This window comes from Tyto alba, unplaced genomic scaffold (genome assembly GCF_018691265.1).
Source record: "Tyto alba isolate M040663 unplaced genomic scaffold, T.alba_DEE_v4.0 Super-Scaffold_2, whole genome shotgun sequence".
Taxonomy (NCBI): Eukaryota; Metazoa; Chordata; class Aves; order Strigiformes; family Tytonidae; genus Tyto; species Tyto alba.
In genome coordinates, this window is record NW_024881282.1 from 52372241 (window position 1) to 52388931 (window position 16691).

The 16691-nt window shown below is 37.7% G+C and overlaps 1 protein-coding gene across 11 annotated transcripts in view; it reads left to right on the top strand.

Moving 5' to 3' along the window:
- The window catches only part of GRIP1 (glutamate receptor interacting protein 1), a 335638-nt gene that overhangs the window by 234983 nt on the left and 83964 nt on the right, over positions 1 to 16691 (top strand). The window lies entirely within an intron of this gene.

Genomic DNA, 16691 nt, shown 5'->3' on the forward strand with positions numbered 1-16691 from the left:
GAAGCAGGCTGTAGAGGCCATGTGAGGACAGAGAATCTAGGAAAAGCTGGACAAAGATGGTAAAGAGTAGTCTTGAATGGTATGGAGACCTAGTCTGAAGGAGAAGCTGGACAGGCTGGATGAGTTTGTAAAGAGGGAGAAAAGCTGTATGCTCATTAAAGGCCATGTCAAGAGGTAACAAGTACAGGGAGATCTGTAACCCTGTGATTGTGTAACTGATCACAGTCTGTTCCTGACTAAACACAAGATTTATCAATCCCTGTAATCTCTGCTGTCCACAAAAAGTCATTAAATTCTTCTTTTGTGAAACTGGACTTAGACTGGTCCGTTGTGGAGTAGAACAGCCCATTACAGCTACCAGAGGTTCTTTGTTGTTTTAGGTAACTGAGAAGCTAAAGCTCAATATTGACCTCTTGAAAACCACTGCATTTTTCACAGGGTAGCACAGCTGGGTATTCATGGGGGAGGAAGCAGGGTATCATCAGAAAAAAGGAAATTACATGAGAAGAAGATCCATGAGGATGCTCAGGTTCCCCAGTCTGTTCAGAAGTGAGGAAATATATTAAAAATTTTTCAGACATTATCTTTTTCTCTTGGCTGGAAATCTATTTAGATATTCTCATCTATACTATTATCAGTCCATTATTGAGAAAAAATGTGGATGCAACAGAAGAGCTGGTTTCTGCATCATTCAGTCAAGACAATTCTCCTGGATCTGGTATCAGGAGAGAGGAAGAGTAAGAACTTAACCCATGGATGCAGCCTGAATCAGTGGATTCAGAAGGGATTGAACAAATTAATTGGCAAGAAATTCATATGTAAAGACTGCAAAGACTGAGGACCATTGTACCCTCTAATGTGACAGTACTGGTTGTTGGGGAACTGTGGCAGGACCAAGTAAGCAGGCTCTCATTTTCTCCCTGAACAGGACCTCCTTTTCTTGCTTTCCAAGATGGAACAGGACTAGATGGAGTGTTAGTCTGACCCAGAAGGGCATTGCTGTCTTTCAAAAGTCCTATGTCCTACGATACTGTCGGGAGAAGTGTATGACTAGCAAAAGAAATCCAGGCATGTTCCTTTAAGGTTTGAGTAATTTCCTAATCTGTGAAGTCGAGGGTAATTTTTTATCATTTGCCTACTTGGGTCTTCTTGCAGTTGATAGATTCTTTTTATCTTACAGTTACAAATAATTAACTTGATTTTTAAAATTGTCTTCCTAATGTATTTGCCAGTACCTCTTTAAAGGAGTTAATACATGCTTTCCATCTGTTTTTTTTTTTTTTTTTTTTTTTAATCTCCCATTCATTTTCTGCGGTGATTATAAATTAAGGGCATTAGTACATCAAGGAAATAATATATCATCTACCAATATAACAACCATGTCATACCAAAATACACTATCCTGGATCTGGATAATAGCTTGCCCTCTGCTTTTCAGCTATATCAGTGGGTCAAACCTACTAGGTCTCACTGTAAGCCTTGACTTTTACATCAAAATCTAATAGTTTTTTTTTTTTTGTTACAAAATTATATGTCCATTTTGCCAATATGAAGTGGTTTAAAATGTTTCATGTGGATTCTTGTTTCATGTGGATTCATGTGGATCTCTTTGCTTGTTTGTTTAATAGCATCTTTGTGCTTCTTAGATTCAAAAGAGGGAAAGAGATTTTGATACTTGTATGTCTTTCTCATTGCATCCCTGGTATGTGGGGCAAAGATACGAATTTGTTCCTTAGAGTGTAGAATAAAAGAGTTAGGCATGACTGTTTTGTGTAGGAGCTGTAAGACCACAAGTTAATTATAGCACCATTACAAACTAGTTTTCTGTTGTGGTAAGAACAAAGAGTTCATCCTTTCAGGTTTTACTGTATTTATTGTGAATTTACATGGAGTTTGTAGGCCAGAAGAGACCTTGGTGACCATCTGAACTAAACATGCAACTTCCCTGAATTAACTTACATTTCAACTTGTATTTGAATTATATTTTAGAGGGACATTCAACCTATTTAAGGTTGCCAGTGATATAAAATCCATTGCAGCCTTTTGTGGTTAATTAGTCTCTTTGCTTTTATTTCTGTCTTAAGTATATGTGGTTTCAGCTTCATCTCATTTGTGATAAAGAGTTGTTTTTCATCAAAATTCACTTCATCCTGTATAGGTACTTCATTATGAAATCACTGTTTAATCCTCCCTTTTTTAAAGTAAACATGTTGTGCTTCTAGGGTCTTTTGCTCCCAGGCATGTTTCTTCTGAAAGCTCTTTTCCTACTTTCCTGCCCTCTCTTTGTTTAGTAATAATGTTGTTGAATCGTGTCACAAGAATAAGATAAAGCATCCAAGTGACAGTCACTAAATATAAAGGTGTGCCAACTATTGCTGCATAAAACTGTCTTTTTTTATATATTCATGATTTGCATTAATTATTCTGGCCAGTCAGAGATTTGATCACCTGTCAGGATCCCCAAATCTTTTTCTGTCCATATTAATTTAATAATTATTTTACCACATACATCCATTCATATACCTAATAGAGTGGAGACATCATTAACTTTGTAGGTGATATACGGGCTAGTAGAATGCAGATGCTTATCTTTTTTATTTATTATCCTTGTCCAAATTTCAGATATAATTCTCACTTTGTATCTGCACAGTCTTGGGAATCCACTAATGTGTGAATAAACACATAAAGAAGGTTCTTCAGTGAAGTCTCACTAACAAAGTGAAAAAAGTACAGAAAGCAAAACAAGCAGTATTTTTGGAGGGTAAAATAGCAAGGAGGCCAAGATGTCAGTGCTCTTATTCATAGAAAACATTAGTGGAAGGACACTGTGAATATCAGTCCAAGCAGGAACACGAACCAGTCTTCAATGCTAATTGATTTTATCAGTAAGGCAAAGAGCCCAGCTTAATGATTAACTCTGAGACAAGATCCTGTCAAGACCTTCTTCCCATATTAGATGACATTGTGACCCCAAATACTTGTCAGATAAATGATATGGAAAATGAGCATTGACCTTTGTGGTAGTAAAAACCCAATGTCATAGAAAAATGAGCGACACATGCTGCATCTGAATTTTAGATATTGCTGACAAACCATGCATGATCATACCTGGTAACACAGTGTGAATATTGATCCCCAAAATATGGCTTCTGTAAACAAATGTGAGAAGTAAAAATTTATAGATGTTGTATAGTGAAATCCTGCCATTAGACCAAGACTGCAGCAAAATAAACCAAATCTATCAAGAATAACTAATGCTGCAGTACAGTTAAAAATAATAATTATTTCTAAACTTGTATGGAATTTATTCACCAGGGATTAAAAACGTGCTCTTCCAAAAAGTTTTCAGGTTGAGTTCTGGCTAAAAAATATGTCATTAGTTCTGGAATTTAAAATTTAGGAAGTATATTTGAAAGTCATTACAAACTTGTAGCTACAAAACCAGATGCCTAGTAAGGAATTTCTACAATTTTATAGTAAGAATTGTACCTAAGTCTAATGAGACCATTAAAATCCAAGAGCTTTATTCCTTAGCCACTAACAAAAGGTAATGGTGCAATAGAGAGCATATAGTGAATGGGAACATAATAAAAATTATGGAGCTCGACTTACTTAATCCCACACCACAGAAAATAATAGACAACCTGTTTAAGTCAGTCAGTCTAGCTTAAATGCTAGCCAACTAGGATGCTATCTTGACATGATTATAATGTATGATAAGATGTGCTTTTCATGGTCTGAGTTAAGGGCATTGAGAGTCTCAGGAGTATTTTTGACAAGATTTGGGTACATTTTATAGTCCAAATTGTTTCTGTTTACAAAGTTGGCGTAGAGTGTAGAATGTTTTATATATGCTGATCCAATGCATGTTTTAATATATCTGCTACCCTATAAAAATATCATTGACCAGTAGTCAATGCATGGGGATCAGAAGTTATCAGGGCATCGTCTTGTATTTTCCTAATGCGTGTATGATTTAAAATCAGACATTATAAACTCAAAACCATAACAAATATTCTTCTCAGATGGTAGCAGTTAACATTAGGTTGGTGTCTCTGTGTCCATCGTAAGTTCTGGGTCTTCACTGGGGAAGAACATGATGAATGTGCAAACCTGTTATGGCCTGAAGATCACCCACTCTAGACTTTGCTAAACCAAGAAGGTAAAGGAAGTCCAGAGCAAAGACTCTATTACAGGCATTCTGTAAGATGTATAAACTAGGTGTTTCCTGGGAAATATTGCTGGTGAAGATGTGTTGGTTGGAAGTATGAATTTTGCAGTATTTCTAAATAAGCAAATCTTCAGGGTAGGCAAAGTGACATGAGCACAGAAGTGCTGTCTCCCTTCTTTTGCTTGACAAATTGGTCTACATTTTTTTGGTTTCTTTTTTCCCCCCCAGTATGAGTTCATCTCTGCTGGGAGAATTTGACATTACGTCCACACTTACATAGTCATGTCTGGGGACATTTTTTTTTAATGTAAATCTGCCCTTAGCAGAAGTGGCGTTTGGGGGTGGAATCTGCAAGACATTTATGCAGAGCGAGCTTAGAAGAAAAACCCACACAATAGTTCACCATGTTTTACAAATACCAAGAAAAAATTAGAGCAAATGTGTTTATTGGATAGTTTTGTGCATGTAGGAATCGCCTTTCCACTCTATTTTCAGTCAAAAAAGTCTTGGAGGCGGTGACCTTCAGAATAAGCTAAATTCTGGGAATTAAGATAGATCCTGTCCAGAAACATTTACTGTTAGTGATTCTTCTGAATTCTACAGTTTAGATAAATAGTTCTGTGCAGTATTAGATACCATCAGCAACTTCTCCTGCTCTCCTTAGGAAATCCCAAATTGTGCCTGTAGATGACACTATTACTTCTGGCCATTTTAATAAACAATTTTTTGCGTACTTAGAATAACAGATCCTATCATACCAGGCATTCCTTGTTGGTGTAAATTTTAGCTCCATAAGATATGTTCAAACTGGTATGATGCGCTCCCATTAACAGTACTAAAGTGATGTTATAAAAACAGCAGAAATGCTAAACATGTCTGCATGTTTGACATATTGTATCCTTTATATGTATACCCAGACTATAGGACAGGCCATAAGTTAGGAAAAAAACATGCTGTTAAATCTGAGTATCTGATACAAGTTAAGGACTGGGGTGACATCCTCAAAGATTTCATAAGTTATGGCTGCAAAATTTGAGTCTGTAATCAGGTCTCCAGTCAGTTTATTTTCCAGGAACTAATGGGTTAAAAGGAAGCAAATGGAATGGTGTGTTGTTACTGTCAATGTGTTAATCTGACATAAAACAACAAAATGGAGGGATTAGTTTTTCGTGTTTCTAAAGTCTAAATAATGGTGGTTTTTTGCATTAAATTAGCTGAAAATGGGAGTTAAGGAATCCAACTAATTTACGTTGACACATTTGATATAGTGCTTGGGACAGGCAAGGAATGTATGACTTACACCACTGTGATTGCTTTAGTCTCATGAGTAACCCTATCACAATTTTTCAAAGCAGTTTAACAGTATAGTAATACAAAGAAAAAGAAGATTTGAGCACTGGTCTTTCCAGGTGAAATAGATGGCAATTGCAGGTGCTCAGTGCCTGATCTGGATGGAAGTTTCCCAGTGATTAAGACTTCAGCTGAAAAGTGTCGATTTATTAAACCTGGGGTAGTTCATAAATCCAGTGATGAAGGATAACTAAACTGCACGTAAACTGCTCTGGCATTGGGTCCCCAGCCTTTCCAGGCTTCTGGACACACAGCACAGCATACAGCTGGGAGCAGCTCGATGTAAGCAGCTGTGAAGCAAAAAGATACAGGTCACAGGGAGCAGAATTTTACTTCATTTCAAAACCACCACATGTTGGTATATCTAGAGAAGAAAAAAGTTTCTGAATGAATTTATTTGTGTAACTTTCAGAAGTTTTATACCAAACTTGAACCACATCCAATACAATTTTCCTGTTGTTTTTCCTCTAGTTCTGGTTAGCAAATTGTACTGTAAATGATAATAGAATATCTCTGTGCTGAGGCCTCTGTATTGAGAGAGGCCTGGTAGGTTCCATAGGTGATTCTGTAAACTAAAAATTATTTTGAATTTAAATATTTCCTTAAAAAAAACTGACAGTATATCCTTCAACAGCAAAGGAGGAGAGAAACATGGGCATCTTGTGAGTTGTTTGCATGGAGTCAGCAATCTGAAGAAGTGCTCACAAGCAGGCAGTTTCCTTCTGTTTAAGAATAGCCTTCATTAGTGACAGCTTTTTCACAGACAATCTTACTTTAAAATACGTAAGTATTTTCAACAGGTGCACTTAGCGCTATGCTAGAGGTTTCCCCTATTTACATCCTTGTTGAGATTCTGTATATTGCATTTTCCTTGGAGTGAAAGATGTCATTGAAGCCTTCAGGTAGTACTGTTTAGCTCAATCCATATCTGTTTCAGTCTCTTTGAAGATTTTAGCTATTCCTTCAGAAGACACTTAGAGACACTTACCTGTCTGTCTTTGTCTTAACCTCCTGGTCACCAAAAGGAGAGAAAGCCTTTGCGATAGACACAGTGAACAAGATGTGTTTGAAGCAGATGTGAACCAGAATATATAGCTAGCATGTCTTAATATATTTGGAGAGGCAAGTAGGTGCAATCATCTTTGTTCCTTTTCACCTGAAGTCTCTGGAGGATAAGAGGAAATGTTGAAAGAAAAGCCAAAAAAAACTTTTCTGTGAAACATGCATCACATTTTGGTGTTTGGCAGAGGAAAATGTTTCTTTCCTGCAGTATACAATAATGAGAATGCTGCAGGATAATATAAGCCTCTTATATTATGATGTCACATTCAGCTGAGACCTGAAAACAGCTTCGTGAAGTGACCTGGAGATGTAAAATATTCCTATTGCCTCACAGGCTAATAGGTGCAATATTACTAGGTGCTAATGTGATGCCATTTCAGTTTCTGTGCTAATTCTGTGGCATATGCTGGCAATTTAGATGACAAAAGAAATCCCATCATATAGGCACATTCTTGCAGCTGTGCATTTTACTGTTTTGCTGCAGTGATTTGTTCAGCAAGCTTGACTATCTAATAAGTTAGTTCATGCAAATTAATGCATTTGTCTTCATTCCTCTATGCCATTAGTTCATAATGCATACATTAAACCTTAGGGAATAAGTACAGAGATTGATTAGAGAGATACAAAAGCGCAAGTTAGCGGCCAAGAAATGCTTGAATTTCTTCCTTTTCTTTTTTTCCTTTTTTTTTTTTTCCTGTTGGCAAAGTTGTTTTACAGAAATAGTAAATCCTTGTGGATTTTGAAAGCTTATTGATAGCTAAAGTCATCACTACTCCTGTGATTTGGCAATCTTTAATATAAGTCAGTACCTTACTTTGTAGTTCTTTAACTCTGCTTTTCCTTCGGCTTTAGCTATATTTTTTCTTCATCCTGAATGTTGAGTAAATTAATGGTCCTATTTTCACAGGCATTTTTTTTTCTTTACTATAAACACTTGACAAAAAAAATTTAGTGCATCATATTTGTCAGGTGTTGTTGCATATAAAATTCACCCCTCAGCTATCCTTGTAACTTTAGTTTTATATCAGACTGAAGTATAGCAAGAGAATAAGTCATTACCAGATCACTTTTTAAAACATTCATAGCTATGCATTCTTTCAGCCTATTTTTGAACTACCATCTCCCAGAAGTGAGCATTTCTGGGTTGTGGTTTTCTGCAAAGAGAGAGAGTAACCAAACCATAAAGGCATCAGTAAGCACAAAAGACAAAAGGTAAAATCCGTAGGAAGTAATCACTCTCATTTTCTAATTTTTTCAATCATTTATAATTTTCCCAAGGATTGTCTAATCTTCCACACAGAGACTTTGATAAACCCTTTTGTCAGGCCAATCCTCCCTCAGTACTACCAAGTAGAAAGATAGGGTGTGTCTATCGTTCAACTTCGTGTGTTCTACAAATAGGTATATGACCCCTAAAAACTTAAATATCTGCTCCTTAATTCAAGTACTAGGAAAAGTTTTACTGGCCCATTCCTCCAAGTCTCAATCATCATAATATATATTTGAAATTTTATCATCAGTTATTTGATTGCCTGCATAATGGTTTACCTAAAAAGGAGTAACATAGTTACAATATCCTTGTCCCATCCTTATTGCTTCAGTTTTGCCATGATACTAGTGATCTCCGCTCCACATCGTAAGAAGGAAAACTGATGTTTTATATTAACTAAAATGTTAAATTATATAGCAACTGTAGACAACGACAGGCAACTCAAAGTATGTTTAGTAAAAATAAATGACCGCTCAAATGGAAAAATACAATCTAATGGCACTTATTGCTAAAATTTACCTGGTAGTCATGGGATGTTGAAATATTGGAAGGAGCTGCAAAGCATATCTTAAATAGCAAAAACCTAACCAATTCAGACAGTTCATAATCTAAAATGGACAGAACATTAAGAGGTGATTTGATCAGAGGTTACAGTTCTGTATCTGCAGGGGTAGCTTGAATGTAATGGTGGTAGTGTAATGAGATCTTGGGATTGAAGACTTGTCTACTCCCAATTCAGACAGAAATTACCTGCGCATGTAGCAGATTTTCCACCACATGATGCTTTCAAAGCTATGCTGGATATCTTTCTAAAAGGTAATCTGTAGCTGCAGATACCACTATATCATGTTTCTCTGCTTGTGTCACTCAGGAGATCAGGGAGAGAATTGTTCTCAGTGGTTCCTTCCTGCCTTGAAATGCACAAATGCAATCAATCCTGTAATCAATCCTGCCTGATCCATTTTGGTAACTGTAGAAATCAGAGAAACTGGAACAGTCAGGTCGTGCTTTTGTGAATAGTGTCACCTCAGTGCAAATAAACTAATTAGCAAGAGTTCTCTTGGTGCTAATTCTCAGTAAAGGACATGGAGAGAAGTTGGAAGTGAATCTGTCAGAACTATGGGAATTTTTTATGAATCAAAATACCACATAAGTGTCAAAGCTCCGTGCTGTTTTGCACACCAGAATTTCCACTAGCAAGAGAGGAGGGTTACTGAATCCTTCAACCAATTCAGACAGAAATCTAGAGAAGACTGATGTTGTCTTGGAGCTCTGTCCTTTCTTCATCAGTAGTGTTTAACAGAGGCATGTAGGGGTGTTCAGGGTAGCGCTGCTGATACACAAGCCATTCTTGAGTTTAAGACTTGGTTGCTTATTACATGAAGCAGAATTTTCAGGAGACACTTGTTTCATGTGGGAGATATAAATTTGAGATAACTATAGGTATAAGCTTCACCTCGAAAGTACCTTCTACTACCCATTCCCCACCCAAGCCAAAAAATTATGCTGTGTGGGAGCAAAGAGGTTTGAACTCTGGAAAGCCCTGTACTGTCTTTTGAAGAGGTTTTGAAGGTTGAGGACATTGCGTCATTCATCATTGTTCTTGTTTTGTCCTACTGTCCAATGTTCTTGCTTCAGAAAGCTCTACTGTGACAGTTTAGTGAGCTGCTTTGGGCCCCACACACGTTCAGGAATTTGACTGCCAGCACAGATAATGTGGAAGCAGAAAAATGCTTGAACTTACTGAAACCTAGCAAGTGCATCAAGGTGGAAGCTGATCATTGCAAACCTTCAAGCATACAGATAGCAATCGATGGATAGTGTAGATACTCCCTCAAAGAAAGCCATCATTGAAAACACTAGAACTTCATAGCTAGCTCAATGAATAAATGTGCTCTAACTAGACTACATCATTGAGCTAGTTTGTAGTTCACACGGCATCTTTGTTCCAACCCTTTTGCAAGGTGGCACATCAGGGACAAAAATATCTTTCTTGTAGGTAATAATGCAAAAAAAAAAAAAAAGTTTTGTTGTGATTCCACTAAACCTATATCTTCTTACAATAATGTATTGAAGCATTCGCATTTACTGAAGCCAGATGTTTTCTTGTTTTATAATTTTATTAATAATTTTTCCTCTAATTGAATTTCTCTGCCAAACTTTGCTCAGGGATTATGAGTAGTAATTCTATATTTTTGACACTTGAAACATATCTTTCTAAATCCATTTTAATTTAAATATATTGATTGTTCTTCAATATACTTACAAGAATTCAAGTTGTAATTTGATTCTTTACCTATAATAGGGGATTATAAAACTTTAATGTTTTCACTTTCCTTTTACACAGATGTTTTTCATTGTATTTAGTTCCACCTTTATGGACATCTACACAAATTAAGAAAACAGGAGGCATATGAGCAAAAAATGTCAGAAAGATACCTTAAAAATAAGAATCCCTCCAAATAGCATGGCAGTTTTAAACATTTTCTCAGTGGCTGTAATTTTACCCTTCCCCACCACTGGGCTTTCCCACACAGCCCAAAACTAGATGGAATGAAAAAAAATTGTTTTCTCATGTTTCCTTACTAGTTGCATTAATTTTACTCCTCCATAAGCCTTGTCACCAGCCATCTCAAGAAAATGTAGAGAGAGAAAGGCTTGTTGTTGTGCTGACTGTTCATGACCTGTTACTTTCAGTCCTTGCTGTAGGGTGAAAAACAAACTAGAGAGATTTCAGGAATGGTCACTGACAAAAATTCCTAGTAGCCACAGCTCTTAGAAGAATCAGATGCTGTCATCTGTATTGAGATAAATTAAGTTGATCTCTTTGAATGCACAGTATCTGTCAATAACCTGTGCAACCCAATTGTGAACAAAAGCAAACTAAAAAAAAACACATTTGAAAACTGTATTTCATTATGGAATTTCTGTGAGTGGGATTATCCAGAGGACCAAAAAGCCTGTTGTTCCCTCTCCAGCACTTGTCTCACTTGGTGAAGCTTCTAGCTGTGTGGCCATCCAGCTCCCACCTTAGTCTGCCTATCTGCAGCAGTTAGCCTGGAGAAACCTCTCTGCTTCTTACACAACTGTAAGATGGACCACTTTTCCCTCTAAGTTCAAAGCAGCCTTTTTGCATCCTTATGACACCATCTCTTGTAAGTTTGCTGTATGGAGATCATTCTTATCGTTGCTGTATGGAGCTGTTTCTCTGTGAAAATTGATTTTACACCATGCCATACCATTTTTGCATTTTCTGGCAAATGTTTTCCACCACTCCTGGCTATGACGGATGGATTCATACACAAGCAGGATGTTGGCTCTTGAACATGTGCCATTGCTATCATGGCTGTCCTGCTGCCTGAGAAACACTGGGACAATTTGTTATAACTGCAGTGTAGGCTGTGGGATGGAAATGTTAAGCCTTTGGAAGGTAATAATGGTTTAACTCTGGTCACTGTAAAAATTGAAATGCAGTTCTCCAACAGCTGGTTGCGGGTTTTTCTCTATCACACTCACTTTTCTTTTTTAGAAAAGGTCTTACCTGTACGGTCTTGCAAAACATTTCACTCCTGAAATGTAATCACTGAAGTTACTGTGGTGTGCATCGATATCAGTGTCATATATCAGATGCTTCTTCTAATACAATTCTGCTAAGAACTTGATGAAGTTCTTGGAATTAAGAATGAAGAGGCATGTTTTGTCTGTTACTGGCTTTCAATTGGTGGTTATTTGATTTCAGGTTTGAGATATTTATATAATTTCTAATCTTTTGGTTATAAAGAGTTTCAAATGTAATGCTTATGTTTGATGCTAAATTGAAGACCATTCCTGTTATATGCCTCAGTTTTGATTTAGAGAGTTGGCTGCCAAGGTATCTGTTTCTGTGCCTTAGAATATGAAAAACTTATCCAAAACCAAATAGCGCAATAACTAAGCTCTTTTTAGGCAGGGAACCAGGGAACCCAGATGTGAGCTGTGCTGCTTTGTCCTCCAGGCCTGGTGTTTTCAGTGTTATGTGATCACATCCTATATATCGCGGCCTGTGTTTGATCATAAACTATAATTATGCCTAGGCTAGGCAACAGTCAGACTTCTCCAGTTTATAAGTGTTGGTGAAAGGTATTTGGTTTTTAGATAATATTTCTGCAGTGGTGCATCTTCTAGATACTCTTATAGCTGGGGAAAAAAAAAAAAAAAAAAAAAGATAAAAAAGGATTGTCTACAGTCCTGTACACAACCAAAATAGCTGTTGGTATAAACTGAGTCTGCTTTTGGCAGTTTTTTGCAAGTGCCTGAGCCTTACCCGTCTCTTGCTTTCACTGAAAATGGTACAACATTTCACCTTTACAATATTTTTCTAAGCTGTCAGTCATGTTAGCCTGGCTGCTGACCCAAGGCAACCTGCATTGGCATTGTTTTAAATTTACAGTCCAGTTGGTAACTGCAGTATGCTGTGCCTCACAGATGTGCTCTGATGCCCCTCATGCCAGCATGTCTTCTGCTGTGGGTTTGCTGGGTTCTGAACTAGGGCTGGTTTGGGGATTGTCCCTCCACAGGCTGGAGGAGACAGCATGGGGTAGGGTAAGGTCAGCTTAACATTTTCAGATTCTCTTTACTCATGTGGGTTTGTTTGCTTGTTTATTAATAAAAATGTAGGTGTTTTAGGAGTCAGTGACAGCCAGTCATGAAAAGGGCAACAAGGAATAATATGTTCATCATCTCTTGACATCCCTCTTGTCACACTTAGAGAAATACACCTATTCACAGGATTTGAAACACTGAGTAAATGTAATGTCCCCAGTATAACAAACTGCTATCTGTTTCTTAAGAATTGACTTTATCTTTATGTGATTTCTTATTAAGCCATGAGATGTCTACTGGAGTGTAAAACAAAATGTTTCCTCTGCAGAGTTTCTGCTGACATACAGGGAAAATCTATACAAGGACAGTACTGACTGTATTTTCAGCAGACTTACCAATTACTTACTTATTGATTATGCATGCCTTTTGGTAGGAAATAATCAATAACAGGAAATATTTCAGGTTAAGTTCCATTTATGCCCTGTCCCAGCTGCACTGAACAAACTCATTTACTAGGTGGAGGATATAAGCACTTGACCTGATTATGTAGATTTTAGGCATTTTCTTGTATTTTAAAATGAAATTTTCACAGAAGGGACAGAAAAGACACTCAGTATCTGGAATGAAGGCAAATCTTTTTCAGTTTTACTTTAACATGTAAATAAAGATATAAAATTGTAGGAATATAGAAAACAGATGACAAAACTCTTGATTAAGAGTTCTCTCAGCTTTCAAATGTTGTTCCATGAAAAAAATCTCTTCTGTCGTCTAGTATTTAATTTTCTTTTTGAAGAACTGAATATATTCCAGGCTCAGAAATCTCATGAGTCAATTTATTTTCCATACTTTTTATTCATTAAAACATGTTATTTACATACATCAAAAGGTAGAAAATTACAAAAAGTCTGATCACGTATAATATTCTAGAAGCTTTATCATACTATTTTCTTTGAAGAAAAATTAATTTTACATGATATTGCTTGGATTTTACTTACTTGTAAATTGTTCTGCTTATTCATCTTCCTACTGTAAGATTTACTCAGTCTTGTATTTGAGCACCTGCTTATCTTTGAAGTTTTCTTGTCCTATGTTGAGTATCCCTGCAGTCTTCTACATTGCAGGGGAGATCATAGTCTTGTTACACCAACTGACCCTGCTGCAAGTCAGGCACACACAGTTATGGTATTGCAGCAGCAAATTTAAGAGAATCATCCAGACCAGGAATTAAGAAAACAGCAGCAGCGCAGTGTTTTCTTTAGAGTTCAGCTGCTACGTATGCTCCACCTTACAGGACTGGAGATCAAAACGAAGCTCTTTGGAACAGAACCTTTCTTTTCCACCTTACTGTCTGCATGTGTGTACAAGTATGTGCATGTGTACAAGTATGTGTGTGAGCCCATCTCCAGTATTTGACAGGATTCCTAAGCCCCGTATCAGGGGTAGGTGGGTGCCAACAAAAAGCCGTAGAGCAACTGGTGCAGCAGCAGGATGTGATGGAACTCCTGGGGCCGTCCCAAAACCCTCCCCAGGCCAAGGGAAGGCAGGACCCAGCATGAGCTGCATTTTGCTGAGTGCTGCTGGAGTTAATGGTGGGAAGGGAAGAAGTTCTCGAGTGCATTTCTCCAACTGAAGTGTAAAATGGTATTGATTTGGGCTTTTTATAGACTTGAAACCATCTTTTCTCTACACAGTTTCATTTTAGAATAATTCATTTGGTTCGTATTACAGAGCTGTACTGCAGGAGTGGTGTTCTGATATTTGATACTTCATAAACTGTTATGGAGTAAGAAGACGTTGCTAAAACTCATATTCTATATTCAGTTACAGCTAAGCAAAAGACTTGTAAATTCAATTCCTGGTTTACTTATAAATTATAAGAAATCTGGAAATAACTTCTTTGCCTTCCCTTCTGATGCTGGCTATGCTAATGTTATTAGCAATGTGGGAGTACATGTAGGAAAGAACAGACCCTGGAGACTTCTAACTAATTAGGAGTTCGCTGGTTGGCATAAGTAATGAATCATGAGTGAGGTGATAGATGAATTAGTTTGATTTTTAACCCACAAAGAGCAGCATAGCTTTGTGTTAACTAGAGAATAGAGACTGACCTTGCATTAGTCAGGGAATAGTACGTACAGATGCGGTTGCTTGTTGGATTGGAAATGGAGTCCCAGGGTGGTTCTGATATTGGCTATTTCCATAACTCCAGTGGGATTAGTCTGTAATAATAATGTTGAAGCAATGCAGATGAGTAAACGTAATATATAGCTTTATGAGAAAAGTAATCATGGGCCATTTGAGAAAACAAAGATGAAAAACAGAGACTGGGTATCAAGTGGGCCTGGTTCAGAGCACTTCCAGGGATAACAGTCTCTTATAAGCAAAACCAACTTAGGTAGTTTAATTTTTTCCTGCTATGATTATGTATAAGAAAAGCTACAGTCTCTCAGAGAGTCAAAACTAATGAAACTGTTGCATACTCCTAGATGACCTTATCTGTCAGTTAGCAATGAGCATTACACACCACCACTCCCTTACAGTGTTGGTGCATCTTTCTCTCCTGCCTACCAAGAAAGGGTGTTTACAGGTCCCTGTTCTGTTGGCAATGGTATACAGAAGCTTGTCAGAATAGGTGGTAAGAGGGAGCAATCCTGGTCATTACTTTCCATGCCAGTAGTTGCAGGGAACTGTGTAATCACTAGCTAGCTTAAAATCACTGCATGGATCATCTGTTCCATGTCTCACTTCAGGCAGCAGAGTATTTCCCAGCATTGGATTACAAACCCAGAACCTATAGAAAAGGTCAAAACACATGGCAGTATTATACTATGGCAAAAGATTGGGTATGTGCAGTGCAGTGTTGATATCCTGTATACGCATTCTGGCAAATTATTTGTTAAAAAGCCAATCTTAGATGATCCTGAGAACCAGACTGTGCTACTGAGAACTACAAAGGAAGGCTTCAGTTTGGGAGGTGGGGGGGAGAGGAGAATTCCTCTTTTGATTCCATATCTCATGATCAAGTAAACCCTGACATGCTGGCCAAGCACCTGAGGTTGCATCATGGGTGCAAATGTACAATATTTTTGGTTGCAGTAAGTACCATGACTAGCTCTTGTAATCATTATGAATACTTGCAGGTTTTTATAAAACCGAAAGCAGCATTTTGGTCCATAGCATCTCCTACAGCTATGCAACATGTCTACATGTTCAGATGCAGGAAATCACATCTGTTCTTTCTGAACTGTCAAAAAGGCCAGATGTGAAGAAATATTGTGGAAGCTCAGTAGCTTCCAAATTATGCCAAATGCTGGTTTGGTATCAGCCAAGTTGGAGAATGTACCAGGTAGCTGTGCTACTGTTTGCTACTGGCTGGGTTGACATGTTTTGAACAGTCTCGCAGTCTCTTGTAATCTTACCTTTTTATAAATACACCTTCCACTTTTTAAATACTCATTTCAGCAATCCATACTGCTGACTGAATACACTGCAGAATTTTGTCTTAGTAGAAGCTTTGTAAGCATACGAGAGAATTCTTCCCCAGGCACATAAGTCATGCTGTATAATGGTAAAAATGTGAATAACTGAAGTGAGGTCATCGTCAGCTTGAATGGGAAGAAGAGCCTGTCAGCCACTTAGAAAGGAGCAGGAGCATTGTATGGGATGATGCTGTCTGCAAAAGATTCATCAGTTAACCCTATGTGAACCAGGGTTTACAGGATACTTCACCAGGGCTGGAGGCTCTTCTGATTGTTCTCCTCTGCCTGCCACCATTACCTCTGTGTTGCTCAGGCTTAGCAGTTCTCATTCATGGCAGTTGTTCTTCGTCCTGAGGTCAAGATGTGTAAGGTCATCTTCTCAGTCATATGGAAATGACCAGAGATGGATGATGCTTCCCAGGATGTCATCATTTTCTGGGTAGATATTTAGGACTTGATGAATTTTTCCAGAATATCTCAGCAGCTGCTGGTTTTAATTGGTATCCTCTGACTGGAAACACTGGACATGAGGTATAATTGCCTCATGGCTTTCCAGACAGTTGCAGCCTTGCTAGAACTGTGCGTATGTAGATTGCTTTGTCCAGCCTTGTGCAATAAGGACATCTCTTTTTGAGAGCTCGAGGCTTTCCATTGCAGTTGACCTGCATTTGTTGAGGTCTGTGAGATTAGCTTGGCATTTTCCAAGAATGCCAAATGGGAAAACTGCAGGAGAGGGTGTTCCGGACAGCATGTGAAGGAAATTCTATATGTGCACCTA